Genomic DNA, 15,870 nt, shown 5'->3' with positions numbered 1-15,870 from the left:
TCAAAGCACCATTTTTGTGTGTGTGTGTGTGTGTGTGTGTGTGCGCGCACACAGTAATCTTATCTCTGGCTATACTTTTTCTCTATTCTAATCTCACCTATTTTAATGCCTTTTATTTTCTAGGTATCAAGACTAAAGACAAATAGAAACATTTTTAAAATATGAGCAATCAATAAAGAAAAATTTAAATTAAAAAGGTTAAAATATCAATAACAGAAAAAATTCAATTTTGCATCTCTCTTGCTTTACATATGTGTGTGCCTGCGTATACATACATATATACATAAATTAAATTTTCTTGTATGTATTTTTATAAAGTATTTTTTCAAACTTAAAAATCAATCACTTTTTTTCACATAGAACTACATGGCATTCCATTTTATAAATGTGTTATAATTTATTTAAAGAGCCTCTTACATTGTCAGACATTTGAGTATTTTCCAGATTTTTGATGTTATAAATAACTGTGTCACACTCTCTTTATAACAACTCTTTATGCACTTTATTCATGAATATAGTTCAATAATTCTTAAGCATGGTTGTGCATCAAAATTATTCTGCCTAATAACCTCTTTAAATCCTTTGAGACCAAATTTAAATTTTACCTTTTCTAGAAAGAATTTCTAAGGAAGCCTGTCATCTATCCTACAGAGAATTATTATACTTTCTAATATTTCCCCATAGACTTTTTATATATTTTTGAGGGATGTTAAGCTATTTTTAATGTCTCTATTTCAATAACCAAGTATTGCATTAAAAGTGGTTTTTAACCAAGAATGTGCATCAGAATGCTATAGTTGTGAAATACTCTCTGAGTTCTGCTTCCCCTAAGGATACAGAAAACCTGAAGAGAATGGAGCTCCTGATCTGACATAAGAAAAAGCTGGATCACTTACAAAATAATGCCTATTTTATTTTTAGATTACCAGATTAGTGAGGTCCATCCCATGGCAACAAAATGAATGAAATTCCAAAGAGTGGCACCATTCCGAGGGAATATGGACACATGACCTGCTTTACCTTTTCAAGGGCGCAGTAGGAAGAAGGGACCACACAGAAACCAGTAAGAAGCAATCAGCTCAAATTTTAAGAAATTCCTAAAGGCCAAGAGTGGGCTAGAGTCTCCCTTTGGTGTAGCTGGGAGCGGCAGGCACAAGGGGAGTTAGTATCTACTTGCAAGCTCTTATCAAGGGCTTCCACCCAGTGCTCAAGATTAGGATAAGGCAGAAGAGACCTCCTTTGGTAGCACAGGCATACAGGAGGTGATTGGCTGCCACTGGAGGAGACAGGAAACACTGCTTGCTCCTCTAGACCCTTCTCTTGTAGGAAAAGACATGAAACACTCCTGTTCCCATGGCCGAAGGAAAGAGCCACTGCTTTTGTGCAAGGAGAAGTAAAAACTGCTAGAAGGCAGGAAACCCTCATAGGACCGAGATCCTACAAGGAATACTAAGCAGAATTCTGCTACCTCTGAGGAAGGGACAGAAAAGTTTCTCTTTCCCCATACCTACCATAGATATAAGAAAGAATTTGGCTGCCATGGAGAGGAGGAGCAAGAACAATTTTTTAAAACATACATCCAAGACCCGGGTGCATAAGGTAGACCGGGAAAATCAAGAATTACCCTGTTTCCACTGCAAGGCTAGCTCCAGATCACAATATGTGGTCTGTCATTGAGGAAAGAGGCAAGAGCACGGAGAGAGACCCTGTGTTCTGCAAGCATGCAGGAACTTCTGAAAGCTCAGAGAGAAAAGGAACCCTGAGAAAAACCCTCCAGCACACTGGGTCCTAATTTAAGTAGGTGGCAACCGCGGCCCCCTGCAAGAGGACTATGAAGTGTGTGATGCACTGAAGGCAATGATGGCAATGAGAAATTGAAACCCCTCTCATTCCTGAATAGACGGACTCAAACTCCCCTCCCCATCCATCCCCACCCCTACACACATGCATGCATGCATACATGCACATACATGCACAAGCATAAACCTCAAGGTGACTGAAAGACATACACTCATGCCTTTTCCTAGGCATAAATACTATTTGCCTCAGTCTCTACCGATATTCTACACATAAAATTTGGTACTGGATAAAAGATTAGAACACACACACATACACAGATACAAAAAATCAGACTCGGAGATATTGAAACTATCAGATGGTAACTTTAACAACTGAAATGTTAAGGGATCTAGTAGAAAAGTAGACAAAATGCACAGACCCTGGAGAATTTCAGCACACAGATAACAGTCACATAAAAATGCTAGAAACAAAATACATGGTATCCAAGATGAATCTCTTTGATGGGTTATTCTGCCAATTGGATAGCACTGAAGGGGGAATAAGTAAATTTGAAGATAGAGCAATAGAAATTAATCAAACTGAAACACAATAAGAAAAAGAGAAACAAACAGAAAGAGAAGACAGGGATATTAGAATATTAGATTTCAAAAATATTAAAGAAATAATGGCCAAAATTTTTCCAAAATTAAAGACAACAAGCCACCAATCCACGAATTTTAAAGCAAATTGATCAGGATGAATACTAAACAAATCAAACTTAGATACTTCACTCCTAAGCTTCTGGAAACCAAAGATGAAGAGTCAATCTTGAAGTCATCAGAGTAAAAGAAACTACATAAAGGGAAACAGGGATACTAATTAATTCCTATTTCTCTTTGGAAACAATGTGTATTTGTTTCCTAGGGCTGCCTTAACAAATTCCTGCACACTGTGTAACTTAAAATAAGAGAACTTTATTTTCTTACAGTTTTGGAGACGAAAAGTCTGAAATCCAAGTGCCAGCAGGGCCATGCTGGCTTCCTGGGAAGGCTGTAGAAAGGAACCCTTCTTTGCTGCTCCCAGCTTCAAGTGGTTGCTACACTCCTTGGCTTATAGCTGCATCACTCCAGTTTCTGCCCCTGGCTTCACATGACTTCTTCCCTCTGTGTGTGCTTGTGTTTCTCCAAATCTCCCTCCCCTTATAAAGACACTGGTAATTGGATTGCCACTCACCTGATCACGTATGACCTCATTTTAACTGGTTTACATCGGCAAAGGTTAAGTGCTAGGTTTAGTTCTTCTGCATATCTTTTCGGGGGACACAGTTCAACCGACAACAGATGTCCAAGAAGAATTGAATTAAATGAGTTTGTAATCGACATTTAGATATTGGGGGAATTAATTTGTTAAATCCTTGAATTTTGTTTAATTGGTTATGTAAGTATGATGTGACTAACAGAATGTAGTTGGTTTCGCGTAGAAAAACAATTTCCTTGTTTAATGCAAGATACGTAAATATTCATTACACCAAATAAAACCAAATGAAATGTATGCTAGACATCTGTGAATAAACCAATGAAAGAAGGAAAGACTATTGGAAAAAAAATCACCCATTGTTGTAATTTTGAATACAAATGTTTGAAGCCAATCAATCCCAACCTTTGGAATACTTATATTCTATTTTTGTCTTATTATCATTTCATTGAATCATATTTGGAACTTTAAATTTTCAGTTTGGATGATTATTCTTTTTTTTTCCGTTTTGATATGCTGTTTGAAAAGTGTGTGTGTGTGTGTGTGTGTGTGTCTGCACACACACCTCTGTTAGTTGTGTGAGAAATGACTTTAAGGTTGAACTGTTGGTATATAAAGCATACATTGGTGAATCGATTCTTGTTTCTGGGCTTATGAGTAGCTACTGTGACATTTGAAAAATGACCTTAATGAGAGTTTTTCTTTTCTATGCCCTATAGTTGTATGTGACACCACAGCCCAAGGTGACGGTGTCTTCACTTCAATGCCATCTTTTGTCCCAGAGGCAATTTTTGCTTTAGTTACCCCAACTGACATTGGAATAGACCCAGTGATGTTTTATTCATGAAAGTAGATCTTGTGACTATAGCTCCCAATACACCAGAGAGACAAAAATATCGCTAAGATTGCACCTAAACTAATCTGTAGTTATGTAACAAATTGACACATAAATTAAATTTTCACTGCTAATGCCTGCTTAACTCTGTAATCATACTTCAGTTTGGAATTCTGCTGAAGTAATTAGGTTAGCTCAGATTTGCTCACCAAAGATCACTGAAAGCTAGAAAGTATATGGACCTCTGTTCTTAAGCCACATGCTTCATGCTCAGGGGAGATTTTAAAGCTGTATCCATAACTCTATGCCTATTCTTTTACATTTTACTGAATTTGATCAGCTGCTGGATACTGTTTTGTTTTTTGTTTTTTGTTTTTTTCTTGAGAATGTATTTATCCCACTGTGGACATGTCCCTGTCTCTAATTCCCCGGCACTTTTCGTTTGCTCTTTATTGAGGAATCATCCTTGTGCTGAAGAACTTTCTGTTTTTCATATGGTTGATCTTTAGGTGGTGGGGGAGCCCTCACTGAAACACGGTTTAAAAAAAATCACAGCCTTTCATCTTTGGTTTCATCTTCTGGAAGAAAGAAGAATTGAGCTATTTTACCAACTATGGTGAACTGTTCAAATTTCCTCTGGGGAGAAAAACCAGTTGCTTTCAAAGCTCTGAGGAGTATAAAAAAAAAAATGCTCCTAGGCTAAATACAGTAAATAAAAGGCAATGTGGACTTTCAAAAGACTGCTCCAGGAGCCTACGAGAAACTTTTAGCTGGTGTGAGAATCACTGAAACAGAAACCTGTGGGAAAAAAACCCAAAAAGCAAAAACCAGATGAAATCAGAAAGAGTATGTATAAATTTAGCCTAAGTGCAGGGATACCTACATTCATGGTCCTGATGAAATAAAGCACTGAAAGAAAATATGCGCAATCTCTTTCCAGAGTTTGTGACCTTGCAAGTTAAAAATAGGATTTACCGACTTATGCATTAGGTTTATTAATATGGACTTGTTCTTACATTTGCTCTTTAATCGGTCTTTACAGGTCATTATTTTTTACAACAGGCTACTACCTTATCTTCTGCATTCTGGATTCACCACTTTAAATCTATTTTGTGAGCAGGCTCTCTCTCTCTCTCTCTCTCTCTCTCTCTGTCACACATACACACAATTAAAAAGTAACTGAACACACTGTTTAGGCCCAGAGGGGGACTTCGATCATCACCTTCTAAGAGTTGTACTCGTGTCGACTTTGTCCTCGTTGGATCGGGTTTGTTCTGTGTAACCAACAGTGTGTAACAGAAGTGATGGTGTGCTCATGAGATTAGATAATAAAAGACTGTTGTTTCCTTCCTGGGTGTACTCTTGTTCCCTCCCTCCTTCTCCACCTCCATCTCTCTGTCACTGCTTCCTCTGGGGGAAGTCAGCTACTACCTAGTGAAGACACTCAGATAGCTTCCTATCAAGTCACAGAGGTCTCTCAACAACCATCTGAGAGAGCTTGGAAGCAGACCTTTCAACCCCAGACAAGCTTTGCAATGAGACAGCAACCCTAGCTTCTGGCTTGGTTACAGCCTAAGATGCCCTGAGCCAGAACCATCCGGCTAAGTCCCTCGCAGATTCCCCACCCACAAAAATGCTGAGATGACACATAAGTATTGCTTTAAGCAGCTCAGTTTGGGAGAATTTATAATATATAACTAACATGGATTTCTTTAAAAAAAAAAAAAACTAAAAACCTATTTTCAACTTCCTTAACGTTAAAATTCTCTCCCTACTCTCATGCTCGTTCACATTTTTGTCTTACCCAGTCTGTCTAGTCTGCTTTATTATTCACCCCAGATGAGTTCTATATACTTGCCTAGCCGGAATACTTTTTTTTTTTCATCTGCTTGTGCCTTCATCTCCCTGAATTTTATTCATATTCTTCCTTCTAGGCAAAAGTACCTATTCCTTTCATTTTACCATACTACTTAAATCATGTCTATTCATTAAATCAACATACTTCTTGAATTCTTCCAGGAGGAACCTAGAGCACTCTAACCACTTTCTTGTCTCACTCCATGGCAGTTAAAAATTACAGTACATAGTTAGCCTTTCAGACCATATTTTATACTAGTCATTAAAAATTCCTCAGAGGCAATTCTATAATACTTGTTGGTTGGCTGCATGCTTAACTTAATCAGAACAAGGAAAGCGCAATTCTTGTTTCCATTAAAATTAAAGTACACATATAGGAATATATATATGCATACATACATACATACACATATATACATATGATAATAGTCTTTATCATAAAATGTTTTCACTGTAGTTTGCAATAAATAATTTTGAGCTTCTACACCACACAGTGCAATCCTTCAATTCAGGAATTTTTGTACTCAATCTTGCATTTCCTCAGTCTAACACAGTGTCTGTCATAGACAAGTTATTCAATAGTCTTACTGAACTGGACTGATTTGATTTTTATTGTCATTTCTCTTCCTATCTGTGCATTAGCGAAGGTTGATAATCATGTCAAATGACTGAAGGAAATGAAGTACATTAGGAGTGCACTTAATCTACAAATTGGATCATCAATACCTACAGAAAGGAGAGTAAAATATGCTCTATGCTAATATACCTGCCATTGGTTTTCCAAGGACAACTGATTCATTTCACACATACCCTGGAGGTATGTGAGGCAATCCTGTGCCTACCCTTTGACAAATAAAGAACATTTAAGTTGCATAATGATATTCACAAAACATCCATTGCCAATACCTGAAAGAACAAAATAAAACTCATTCTTCCAGGTGTGTTACTTCTTTCCTACGTTTCTGCTTCTACTAGAAACAGGATTGGTGCTATTCTTTTAGTTGCTTTTAAAATTATTACTATGATATTCAAGGCCTTTCAGGTATGGATTCTTACCTACCATCCCAGGTTTAGCTCTCTAGTGACACTAGACCACTTTAGATTTCATTATGTGCCTTACTGATAGGATGGCCAGCATTAGCAAACAAATTCTGGCAATTTGAAAACCCAGTTAAATTTGAATTTTAAATAAACCTAGGAAAACAAAAAATGATAATGCATTGAAAATGATTGTCTTGGAACAAATAAAAGCTTTCCATTCTTTATATTGTCATGGAGCAGGTATTTTTTGGAGAACTTAGAAATAAGAGAATATTATTGTCCTCCGAGAATCAACAAGTAAAATCAACACAGAGTAGGAAAATTTGGTTGATTGTGAAATACCAACAATAAATATTGAACGCAGGACCTGATAATGAGTTTTCTATAATATTGTAGTAATGTAATCTGCATTAGCTCAGTAAAATATTTGATTAGCTGGAAAACTCCTCACTGGTTCACTGTGACATAGCAGCTTTCACCTTTATTTGTTGCTCACCAAGAGTTAGTTGCACTTTTATCTACCAACCTATTTATTATACTAATGTAATTTAGCTAAACATCATGCAATCCAGTGAAACTTGAGAATGAGAATTATTTCTATGAAAACTAAAATAAATGTTTCAAAACTCTTTATAAAGGGGAGTTGCAAAGAAACACTGATGAATTGGATGTGGGATTCAAAATGAAAACTGTAAAAATTTGAGAAAACAACAGCATCAACATAAAATTTCTCAATCATTTTATATGCAGGTTGCTTTAAATGTATATGAATTTTTTATTCACTTTAAAAAAGCCAAAACTAGGAATAATTGGGTGAATGAATGCATCTTTCCAGGTATGGAGTTTAAAAAAATGTTTACAGTAAATATATATTATTTTATGCTATCATTTTAATTCAGTATTTTAAATCAGTGACAAACTACTGGCCCCTTTCACATCAAATACAATATATAAAAGTTAAAATATTTATTGATATGTTAAATATATTCAAGAACATTAATGTTGCCTAAAGAAAAAAATAAACAATATGAACAGAAGATCCTCAATGTTCATGGCAGAAGAAATTTTAATTTAATATACTTTGATTATTTTCATTGGCAAGTTTATCCTACAAAAATCAGTCTTTAAACTTTTTCATGCTGTCTTAGGTAAGAACTTTTGGTTAAGTCATCCAAATTCACTTTCCTTTGATTATTTTTGTAAAGCAGTTGTTTACTTTGATTTTTATTTGACTTGCTACCTAACCTATTTACCAAGATAGATTGTGGCTAACCAGATGATGTAGATTTTTGTCTTTGGCTCTGATAACTCTTTGAAATATATTAGCCCACAGTAACTGAAACAGCATGGTACTGGTACCAAAACAGACGTATAGACCAATGGAACAGAACAGAAGCCTCAGAAATAACTCCACACATTTACAACCATCTGATCTTTGACAAACCTGACACAAACAAGCAATGGAGAAAAGAATCCCTATTTAATAAATGGTGTTGGGAATACTGGTTAGCCTATGCAGAAAACTGAAACTGGACCCCTTCCTTACACCTTATACAAAAATCAACTCAAGATGGATTAAAAACTTAAACATGAGACCTAAAATCATAAAAATCCTAGAAGAAAACCTGGGCAATAGCATTCAGGACATAGGCATGGGCAAAGACTTCATGTCTAAAACACCAAAATCAATGGCAATAAAAGCCAAAATTGACAAATGGGATATAACTAAATTAGGGAGCTTCTGCACAGCAAAAAACACTATCAGCAGAGTGAACAGGCAACATACAGAATGGGAGAAAATTTTTGCAATCTGTCCATCTGACAAAGGGCTAATATCCATAATCTACAAAGAACTTAAACAAATTTACAAGAAAAAAAAAACCATCAAAAAGTGGGCAAAGGATATGAACAGACACTTCTCAAAAGAAGACATTTATGCAGCCAACAAACATATGAAAAAATGCTCATCATCACTGGTCATTAGAGAAATGTAAATCAAAACCACAATGCAATACCATCTCATTCCAGTTAGAATGGCGATCATTAAAAAGTTAGGAAACAAACAGATGCTGGAGAGGATGTGGAGAAATAGGAATGCTTTTACAATGTTGGTGGGAGTGTAAATTGGTTCAACCATTGTGGAAGACAGTGTGGTGATTCCTCAAGGATCTAGAACTAGAAATACCATTTGACCCAGCAATCCCATTACTGGGCATATACCCAAAGGATTATAAATCATTCTACTAGAAAGACACATGCGCACGTATGTTTATTGTGGCACTGTTCACAATAGCAAAGACTTGAAACCAACCCAAATGTCCATCAATGATAGACTCAATAAAGAAAATGTGGCACATACACACCATGGAATACTGTGCAGGGACATGAATGAATTTCAAACCATCATTCTCAGCAAACTAACACATGAACAGAAAACCAAACACTGCATGTTCTCACTTATAAGTGGGAGGTGAACAATGAGAAAACATGGACACAGAGAGGGGAACATCACACACTGGGGCCTGTCAGGTGGTGGGGGGCTAGGGGAGGGACAGCATTAGGAGAAATACCTAATGTAGGTGACATGTTGATGGGTGCAGCAAACCACCATGGCACATGTATACCTATGTAACAAAACTGCACATTCTGCACATGTACCCCAGAACTTAAAGTATAATTTAAAAAAGAAAAAAAAAAGAAATATATTAGCCCTTGAACCCTTCAAAGAAGGAAAACAGTTCCTCCAACTTCTCAACCTGTCTTAAATATTTCTGTTTCCCAACCAGTTCAGCACCTTCCTGTAAATAATACAAACACAATCTCTGTCAAACTTATGTAGTCTGGATGACTTTGATAGTGAGACTTATAGTATCTTTTGATGTATAAGTATTCATATACACATTTTATTTCTCATACCGTTTTATAAAGTGCTTCAAGGCAGAGATTTACGTCTTCTAATTTGTTTTATGCCTCATAAACCCAGAGAAGTATCTGGCACACAGAAAGTTGTATGTTGAATGCATTTGAGTTAAACTGAACTAATAAACTTCTTGATGTCCAAAATCTAGTACCTCAGGCAGGAGGTGTTGTCCTATTCTTCAGCATAAACAGACAGTTACAGTTTGCCTACTGAAGGGAAACTGTAGGGAAAAGACATTTATTTCTCTTTGGCAAGCTGTAAAAATCTAACCATCTGGCCCCATATCTCCCCCAATATGCTGTCCTGTTAAACTGAAATATTTTTCCCTTTGGGTCCATGAACCAGAAAAGCAGCATCCTTAATTGTAAGACAGGATGACTACCCTTTAGCCATCTTGGCCCTGACATTCCCCTTTTCTCTACAGAAGACTGTGCAAGATTTGAAGATAGAATTGAAAGCAAATGCAAGAGGTAAAGTGACTAGGCTCTGTCAATTAGTTATTTTAGTTTCTATTGAGGAAATAACTTGTTGGTCAGGATTTACTTAAACTGGGCATAAAATTATAATTATTCTTAATAAAAGAGGCATATATTAATATTAGAATATGGATATATTTGAAGAACTTTGCAGCTGCACCAGTAAGTTCAGGTACAAAGCCTTCCTCTGTTCTCTACTCTTCTGTTCTGTCATCTGATGGTATGAAGCATGCCACAATGAGAAAATTACCCTAACCTTTACCCGGCTTTCTTCTGGGAACACTATTTCAGGCAGCTTCCCTTCAGTTCAAGAGCTTAAATCTACCTTTATATCCTCTCTCAGATTTAATTTAGTATCTTCTTAATTCTTGTCTATCTTTTTCTCACTTTTCCTTTTGCTTTACCTATTTTCTACCTTTAATTTCATCCCTGTTTTTAAATTCTAAAGAATATCTTTTTGTGGAAATAGTAAATATTTTTTTTTCTTTTGGGCTCAACTATTGATTTAATTTATTTTAAGTATTCTGGCCTACTGCTTTATTTTTCTCGATAGCCAAACGAAATATCTTCATAAAAATTTTTATGCCTTTTTTCACTCATTATCTTCTATTTCAATTATAGGTAAAATCTGAATAAACTCTCCTCTCCATATGACAGTTAATAAAAGTCAATGTTGATTTTATTTGTTATTTCTTGAGTCTAAAGTTCCCAACAAAAATAAGATTTCATTTGTACATACGAACAACTTGCTCTCTGATAGGGTAGCACATAGGATTTTAAGATTCTTTCATTGTATATTTCTGTAAATGTTTCTCTAGGTATAGCATGTATCTGATTTCTATGGAAAAATCTGTTAATGTGCATATTTCTGAGTCCAAAATCAAAGGATTCTTTATTATTATTATTATTATTATTATTATTATTATACTTTGAGTTCAAATCAAAGGATTCTTATTCAATAGGTAGGTCTCAGGTGGAATCTAGAAGCTGATGTTCTTTAATCAATATCTTGGATCATTTTGATGAACACATGCCATGACAAAGACTAATCATGTATCATGACAAAATTGTTAGACTGAAAAGTCACTAGCTTTCGACGAGTATTAATCACAGTATTCTGTGAGATTACCTATTTCATATAACATTTTCAGGGAGCCCTGGAAATATGGGGCAAGCATATGAAAAAGAGAAGTCCGAGTCAGAGCAATCAGGAAAGGGAAAGAAAGAAAAGGCATCCAAATAGGAAAAAGGGCTCAACATCACTAATCATCAGAGAAATGCAAATTAAAACCATCATGAGATACTGTCGCACACCAGGCAAAATGGCTATGATAAAAAAGACAAAAAACAGCAGATGCTGGTGAGGCTGTGGAGAAAAGGGAATGCTTTTGCACTGCTTTTGGAGATGTAAATTAGTTCAGCTACTCTGGAAAGCAGTTTGGAGATTTCTTAAATCACTTAAAACAGCTGTCATTCAACCCAACAATCCCATTACTGGGTGTATATACACCCCCCAAAAATAGATCATTATACCAAAAAAACACCACATGCCCTTGTTGGTTCATTGTTGTGTTATTTGCCATAGCAAAAGACATGAAACCAACCTAAGTGTTCATCAATGGTAGATTGGATAAGACAATGTGGTACATATACACCATGGAATACTATGTAGCCATAAAAAGAATGAGATCATGTCCTTTGCAGCAACATGGATAGAGCTGGAAGCCATAATCTTAAGCGAATTAACAAAGGAACAGAAAACCAAATACTGCATTTTCTCACTTACAAGTGAGAACTAACATTGAGCACACATGGAGGTAAACGTGGGAACAATAGACACTGCAGTCTATGAGAGAGAAGAGGGAGGGAGGGGGGTGTGTGTTGAAAACTATGGCGTACTATGCTCACTACCTGGGTGCAATATATGTATGTAACTAACTTGCACATATACCCTCCATATCTAAAATCAAGGTTGAAATTTTTTAAAAGATTATGAAAAAGGCAAATTTATTCATATAACCATTTGATGAACATTACTGAGGGTCTGTAATATTCTAGGCCTTGGGGATATTGTAATTTACAAAAGGCAAAAACCCCTGCCCTCATGGAAGTTTACTCAAGCAATAGACGATCAACAAGGTAAATTACTGAAATATATAACATATTAGCTAGATAAAAATTCGAAAGAGATAAAAAAAAAACCCAAAAAACCAAAAAAACAGAGAGGACAAATCAAGTGGCAGGGATTGAAATTTTAGGTTGGGAGGCTAAGGAAAGCTTCCCTGGGGAAGTGACTTTAGCATTAACATTGAAAAAAGTGAGCTTATCTCCTACAATCCAGGAGTCATATTCTAAATACATGGTAAAAAATATGACCTGGGTAAGCACAGACCTGTCTGATGAATCAAAATAGAGGCTGTTTTCACCTCATCCTCAATTCACCATCATCCTTTCTCTGACCTTCTCCCACCTCCTCTAAAGCTAGGTACCCTCATTTTGTCAGGTTTCTTTGGTCGCAAGAAAAAGATTCCAATGAAGTTATCATCACATAATTCACAGAATGAAAGGGAAGCTACGTCTACAGAGCAAGGCTCAGAAACAGACCGAGAACCAGAGCACTGGGGACTCTTGTCAAAGCCCTGCCTCTTGTAGAAATAAATTGAATCATTATTTCCCAGTCTGTAGGGCATTCATCTTCATATCCACAGTCTACAGAGAGATAATCTGTCTGTGCACATGGCCCTTTCTTGGCTCTACTGGCACACAACAAGGAAGCTCTAGGCAGGAGGAACAGCTTAAGCTTTTGTAGAGGCAGTACCTCTAGAAATAGAAATCCATCCAGAGTGTACACAACGCAGGCAGCTAATGTTCACTACAGTCCTGATTCCTCCCAGCTCTGCAGACTCCATATCAATATCTACTAGCATCTGGTTTAATTTCCTTAGACCAATTTTCTTTCTATTAGTATGTTTTATATACTTTTCTGTCCTAATGAACTGGCAAATATAATGAGCTATACATCAAAATACCTACTCTTACAATGAATCCCACTGAGAGAAACTGACTTAGGTTGGGAAATACATTTTTCTTTTCAGGATTTCTTTAGCTGTGTAGCTGGGCTGGAAGCCTACAGTTGGCTGAACGCCAGCTCCTCTGATTGACGGAGAGGAAATAGTAGCCATTGAAAGAGGAGGAGCAAGAAAATTGGCACTAGTTGTCTACTTAAAGCTAAAATTAGAAAAATAAATTAATAAGAACTTTCAAAATGTGTACCTGATCTTTTTTTATTGACTAGAAAACTTCATTTCTTGAAACTTTGTGCAGTTTGTTTTTCATAACAGTTTTCTGATCTCACTGACCTCTTCTTTCTCTGCAGTCGACTTCGTGCAAAGCCTGATCCGGTTCCCACAGGAGCTTATGCAGTAGTGGCATTTGCAGTAGGTGGTGACGGTATTTCTAAAAATTTCTGTCTGTGCTGGAAAATAAGACGTCGGCATTGACATTTCCAATTTGAGAACAATTGTGCTTCATTAATTCTGTATTATAAATGCCACTTCTGGATTTGGTTTTCTTTGATATTCTTTCTGATCCATTCATTTCAATAATACTCTTTTCTACAGAACCATCTCATCTTTATTTTTGGTTGTTTATGCTGGTATCTTTCCACAGACCCTTTTTTATGATTGTATATTATTTAATTTATATGTAGAAAATATGAGTTGTGGTATTATACATTGTATCTGCTTCAGGGTCACGGGCATGTGTTTTAGGTTTAAAAATGCTAATTTTTAATCTATTTATTCATAGTATTAGAATATAAAAGTGGTGAATCTAGGCTGAAATATAACTATTCTTGGGAAATACATACATATTTCAATTTGCTGATGTTGTAATCAAATAAGTAGTCTTTTTATTCAAACAAATGATTAGATAGAAATATTAAAATACAAAATATACAATTATAAATTGATTAATTTTGCCTCCTTACCTGAACACTGAGTCTTTCTATTTGAAATTGATGTCCATAATCTTTGAGGGGGATGGCAGGCGTTGGGAATTCTTGAAGTACTAATGTGTTGACTTTGGAGATTCTGGAGGAAATTTTCTGTCCCTAATCATTTTTGTCCTTATTCTCTCCAGTAGCCGAGACCTGTGAGATTCTGACTCTCGTCCCTAGCAGTGTGGACTGCAAAACCACTCTCTAGCGATTTGTTAGACACCAAATATCTAAGCCTCACTCAGAATGTGGTGAATCATAATATCCGGGTCTTAGTTTATACATTAAAAAATCTCAGATGAATCTTATGTTCACTAAAGTGTTGAAACTATTTACAAATAGTCCTCTTTCCCCATAACAATAGTATTTAAATGCCAAATTCAGGTATTTTCTTCCTATCTCTACAACCTGTCATGAAAGTAATCTTAAAAATAGCCAACACACTGAGTAATTGATTCAACATCAAGTCAATCTTGTTATTCCCTTCTTGCCCTTCAGTCTCTCCAGACAGTATCCATTATGCCTCATAACCTGCCTAGTAACCTTGTCTCTGGAAAGCTTAGACTCAACCATTCAATTCCTGAGACTGCATTGCTCCTTATGGCCTAGCTCCTAGATATCTTTCTGTCTTTAATTCTTCACCCATGCTCAGGTTAACTTTGTTGGAACAAGATACTTCAAGATTTGGCCAGAGTGCCATATATTATAGGAAGCACTCTTCAATCTCAGGCTGAGCAACTTGTTCCTCCTCTGAGCTCCCACCTGTTCATTCCACCAAATCAACTTTGTTCACATTCTATTGCTTTGCCGGTTGATTTTTAGAGTAGGCTTTCTCCCTAGACAACGTATGGTCCTAGTGTGGGGATCTGGTATGAATTCTTGCTTTCTTGGAGCCTAGGGACTACTTGGCACCCAGTAAGAACATCACAAAGACTTGTTGCACTAAAAGGAATTGAGGCTACTGATTTCTGTGCCAGAGTCTAGTAATGAAGCAAGATCTGCTTCTTGCTGTGCTATTTTGCCATTTAATTCTAATCTGAGCTCTTTGATCATAACTTAACATATTGAAGAATAGGAGTCTCAGGAACATTTTGTTCTCTGACTAGATAATATTTACTTTAATATTTCAAAGAATTGAGAGATCCCATTTTCTTTAGATATAATGAAAGTCCATGATATAAAATAAACTAATTATTGTGTGAAGTCTAATTTTCAATTTGTGTGAAAGAAAATGAGACTTAAAAAAAAATCTTATTCAAGCCTCTGGCATAACAATAGTAATTATTTTCTTTTCACTGATTAAGTTAGAGAGCACTGACATCTTTGGTCTGCAAATGAGCCTCAGGTGAGCACAATAGGTTTAAAAATAGTAATGTGATAATGGCTTTCAAAACAAACAGACATTTGAGTCTTCTTGAACTCTTGTAAGTTCGTTACTCTGGAAATTCTGCATTTGGCTTTAGCCTAAAATGTTATATGTAAATCACAAAAGACAAGTTGAAGTTAATGCTGCATATTTTTCTTCTTTAAAACATACCTATGCTTATATGTGTCATCAAAAACAGGTATTGAAAGATAGTCCTATAACTAAACGTTAGCAATGAAAAGAATGTGATTGCAAAACCATGCTAATTACTTCTGTTTTTAAAACTATGATATGATTTATTATCTTACTAAGTATATTTTAATAATTAGATCTTCCAAAAATGTA

The 15,870-nt window shown here is 35.9% G+C and overlaps 1 protein-coding gene across 7 annotated transcripts in view; it reads right to left on the bottom strand.

Annotated features, from left to right (window-relative positions):
- The window catches only part of LOC114676711 (claudin-17), an 89,843-nt gene that overhangs the window by 12,553 nt on the left and 61,420 nt on the right, over nucleotides 1-15,870 (bottom strand). The gene's annotated exons all lie outside the window — the stretch shown is intronic.

This window comes from Macaca mulatta, chromosome 3 (assembly GCF_049350105.2).
Source record: "Macaca mulatta isolate MMU2019108-1 chromosome 3, T2T-MMU8v2.0, whole genome shotgun sequence".
Taxonomy (NCBI): Eukaryota; Metazoa; Chordata; class Mammalia; order Primates; family Cercopithecidae; genus Macaca; species Macaca mulatta.
This window is presented reverse-complemented; position numbering and strand designations above follow the sequence as displayed.